The following is a 4,736-nucleotide window of genomic DNA, read 5'->3' as shown; positions in this document are numbered from 1 at the left end:
CTTTTGAAACGTCTCACCATACCCAAGTGTAAATTTTGCTATGTGTAAATCATACAAAAAAGAAAAAATGTTGCTCTGCTCACTTAATAATGATATTTCTTATCCACCCAATGGTGGTAATAAATGTGCACTTTTCTGTTTAAGAAAACACTGTAGGTTCAGATTATTTCACACAGGAAATTTCACCCTTCACACACATTCTATTATGATTTATTTTCAAAATAATAATCTACAGTCTATTTATTTTCTTCTCTTATTATATGTAACATTACGTCAGTGTGTGTTTTTACTGAGATGTACTGACACTGTGACACCGGAACCTCCCACAGGGGACCAACAAAACACTCTCGCTATCTCGCTTTCTATCTATCCGCAGTGCGATCCACAATTCACCAAATGATGCAACACTCAATTGGCCAGCATTCAACCAACAAAATAAAAGTTGGGGTGACCGTGCCTCCGGTTTTAGCAGCAAAGGTCATCAGGTGGGGACCCCGGGTACTAGAGGCACTCAACTCTCCAGTTGTAGCAGCAAAAGTCCCCAGGTGAGGACTCCGGATACCAGAGGCAGCCCCCCCTTTTGCGGTCTAAATTAATCAAACAACTATCAATAATCAATAGCACACCACGCAAGCAAGCACCCTTCAAACAACCTATCACGATCAATGCGTCCCCAATCAATCTCCTTCATACACTCAACACCCGCATCAATCCGCTCTGCAACACATCGTATACATTTGATCCGTACTCCAAACGACAGTCCGTCTCCACCTCTGCCAACCCGGCCGCCTTTCCCGTGCCGCATAGCCCCCTGGGCATTGAAGTTGCCCCCAGCAAGCTACACGTCACTTTGTAGGCGCCACATGTTCACTGTGAGCACTTGAATCCTAGTTCAGCGTGCCTCGCACACACAATCAGCTGTACCATCAGGAAGTCACAACAGACGTTCCCAGACGACATCACCACGCTCCACACACACCAATCACCCCACCCACATGCACAAACCCACACATACACATAGCCTCCATTCTCCTCATAGCACAGACATAGGCACGCACATTCATTTCAAACAACACAGCACATCACTCCTCTCCTGCCTAGGCTATTTCAAGAACAACAAACACCGCGCCATTCCAGGCGCCCACCTCACCATATTCATCATCTAGTCGCTTTATAATTAGTTTCCTATCACTCCAGTCACCACACATTATAAACGCATTTATTTATATATTCCCGCAAGCAAGCTCCCCCGCTTCACTTACTTCCACTTATTCTGAAACTCCCAGAGGAAATACACGCTTTTACTCTCGCCAACTTGACCCCGCTATATAATCAACATCCTCCAAAAACTGTAAACCCCGAGATATAACGAGCCCCGTTCCTTAATTCTTTAGCGCTATTCCAGCTGATCAAATACCAACATTCTAACCTTTTTTACTAATAACAGGCTATATTTTTTCCCCACCAACATTTCCACCCGGACCCTCTTGAAATGGTGCACCACTTTTACTCGGTGGACTAAATTTTCATTCACTCTCAAATGTGCTATTCCCCCTTACGGGATGTGTGTTTGCATAGATTTAGACACCTCCCACTGGATTTGTGTTTGTATAGATATTGGCCGTTCTCACGGGACGCATGTTTGCATAGATAGAATGTTCCATAACTCTACTCCTAAACCATCTTCTCAGTGTGACACAGATGGCCACTAATAGTGCAATCAGGATGGGACTTAACAACCCCAATGCCACCAAAACCCTCCAGGCCTGAAACAGACCTCCGCCTGTCGTAGGGACAGGTTCAATAACTACTACCCAGCTAGCAGATCATGGGCGGGCCGCCGGCGGCAAGCCGGAGACCAATTCGGCGGGCCACCGTCGGCAGCCGCAGCGGCTCCGCTGCGGTCGTGCTAGTCGGTGAAACAGCGGTCCGCCGGGGTGGCTCGCTGGCGGTCCGCTGGCGGCACCAGCGTACACAGCCAGCGGCCCTTGCACGGCACGCTGATGGCATGCCGCTGGTATTGCACCTCCCAGCCCCCATATACATTGTTATGCTAATGCTTGCATGCAGTGCTTCTCCACTGGCAGGGCTCCCTTCCTCTCATACTTAAATATGGTGGTAATTTCTGAGGTAGCCTACTTGGTTAAAAAAGGTTGAGAACCACTTCAATAATGCACATAATTACAATGATTTAAATGATAACATGTGAGTATTCATACAACAATAATAATTTAAAGGAGAACAGATCCGTGAACTTTTTCTTATTTTATTTATGGACATAAGAAATCAATCAAAGGATGATGATTTGACAACTGTGCATTGCAAATAGCAAAAAACTTGACAACTCTGTAGCTATATGTTGCATATTATGTAGGCTATATATTAAAAAAAACACATCAAGCCAAAAATAATGTATAAAAAAAAACAAAGCAAAGCAAAATCTGCCTTAAATAGTGCAATAGTCAAATAAAACAGTCATAAAGATACAAATAGAAAACAGGCATAAAGTCACGCACAGCAGCACATCATAGATATTCCTTTTCCACCGTGTTCCAAAAAGTAAATTTTATATAAAATTGTGTGTTATTATAGGTGGGTAATTATCAAGGACTGTAATGATTGTAAGTCAATACTAGCAGGGGGAGTCTAGTATATAAATAAACAATAGTCTCAAGATTCAAGCTTACTTAATAGCCATAATGAACATGTTACAAATGAGGAATTTGTCTTTGTGCAGTATGCAGCGCAGCAATACAAATCAGGCAGACAGAAAGGCAATTTTCAAATTAATTTGCATTAAAGTGCAAAGTAACAGACCTTGAAAGTGACATAGTGGAGTCCATGTAAATGTCCGTGGCGTGTAATAAGTCCATAAAATGCCCAGTAAGTCCTTAAGTGATGTGTAATGGTTGTGTCCATGGCCGTGGGATAATAATGTCCATATGAAAGATGTCAAGTGTCTTCAAGTGTCTGTGGGATAAGTCCATGGGGGGCATGGGCTTGTGGAGGCTTTCGGGTCTCATTGAAGAGGCGGATAGCCAAGTCCGAGTCACGAGTGCCTCGAGTCGAGTCACGAGTCCTGGACTTGGACTCCTGGACTCGAGAACACTTGCAGGCAGAGGGAGTCACAGGTCTTTTTCTCTTTGACGGCGTTGCACGTGGTGGACAAGGCCGGCTCCTCCGAAACCCAGCTATGCAGCGGAGAGAGATGGACGAGAGGTGAACAAGAAAGATTGAGGACATGAAGACTAGTCATTACAGTTTGTTGAAGTACAATTTTATATGTATTAAAACAAAAAGGGGGGCGGGGGGCACACACACACATACACATGGAGGCATTGTGACATCACTGATGCAATAATATTTAGTGAGAGCAACACACACACACACGGGCGTGCCAATAGGGCAGGCGAGGCCAAGCTACGGCTAAAGAAATAATAATTTTCCATAAGAATATTTATAAAAAATAAAATAGAAACCTTACCTTTAAAACTATCTACGAGGTCTTGAAGTTGCCACTCCGCCAATGTGTCTCTGACAAAGCTGTCCATTGGCCCAACCTGAAACAAACAAAGGGAGCTACATTAGAAAAATAAAATAGCTATTTGAATGCCTTTTATGATGCTGCTAGGAGGGATTTTTGAGCTGATACCTATAACAGACAAATATCTGCTTCTCTTGTCCGATAAGCGATAATAATTTCACATTTTTGTATTTATGCAGCTGCTGGACTCTAGCAGCTTCATATGGCTCATCTCAAGCCTGTTTGGTCCAAAATAGAGCTTGCATCAGTGTGGGGGTAAAAGGAAATAAATAATACAAACGATTTACAGACTAACAGTCACAGACTGTAACGGTCTGTAACGTTAGTTTTGATCTCATCTTACATGGCCGTGCACGCAAACAGAAGAATATGCACGCAGTAAATTAACGTGAGCAGCAACACACTAACAATGGGCTGTACTCTGTAACGTTAGTTTAATCAATTGTCTGTTTATAGCCGCGAAAGCAAACGGAATTATGTACGTTAACGTTAAACAGCCGAATAACACCGTTAAATGGTGTATTGATATATCCAGAATGAGCACAAAATAGATGTTTGCAACCGATGCCTTTTTACGTTTTACTCCAAGAAACGTGGAAGGTTTTTAACAAGATGTAGATGGCCCATGCATTTCTTCACTGGGTAGTGGCTAACGCTAGCCTCTGCTACTTGTAGGCCTATGTGTAACACAAAAAGCTGTCTACACAACGTCATTTAACTATTAGCCATCTAACTTGTTGTTATCTGCCTAACCAGCGAAATGGCTAATGGTAAGATCGCAGCAGAGCACAATAGGATTTACAAATATAGCGTTAAATATTCTTACCGATCTGCTTTTCAAAGAGCCCCGAAGTTTTCAGTGTTCTTTGTTGTCGTGCACGTCTTGTTTTTCTTGTGATGAAGTTGCAAGAAGGCAGCGGATGATCGCCACCAACTGGTCTGTTATTGTCCGTATATCGCTTTTATAATCAGTCCTGTGTTTTGTAGATAGGTGAAGACAAGTCATGGTTTAAAACGACTTTTTCAAAGATTGTTGCTATCAGTACTCGGCGCATGTTTGCTTCCTGAAATCCCATTCATAAAATGGCGCCAGGACACACGTAGCCTCAATGGCCTGGACGCAGACACAACGTCACACTACGGCAACGCAAAAGTGCCAAAATTCTTCACTTCCCATCGTCACTCTCAACCC

At 43.3% G+C, this 4,736-nt stretch overlaps 1 long non-coding RNA gene across 1 annotated transcript; it reads right to left on the bottom strand.

The window, feature by feature from the left end:
* Nucleotides 1-2,280: 2,280 nt before the first annotated feature.
* On the bottom strand, nucleotides 2,281-4,473 carry LOC310799958. Its single transcript, XR_014553841.1, has 3 exons — nucleotides 4,371-4,473; nucleotides 3,485-3,560; nucleotides 2,281-3,191 (listed from the first exon to the last, which is right to left on the bottom strand). It is a non-coding gene; the product is annotated as an uncharacterized lncRNA (long non-coding RNA).
* Between the last annotated feature and the right edge of the window lie 263 nt (nucleotides 4,474-4,736).

This window comes from Poromitra crassiceps, assembly GCF_964638095.1.
Source record: "Poromitra crassiceps genome assembly, chromosome: 29".
Classification (NCBI taxonomy): Eukaryota; Metazoa; Chordata; class Actinopteri; order Beryciformes; family Melamphaidae; genus Poromitra; species Poromitra crassiceps.
Note: the sequence above shows the minus strand (reverse complement) of the source record. Positions and strands in the feature narration are given on the sequence as shown.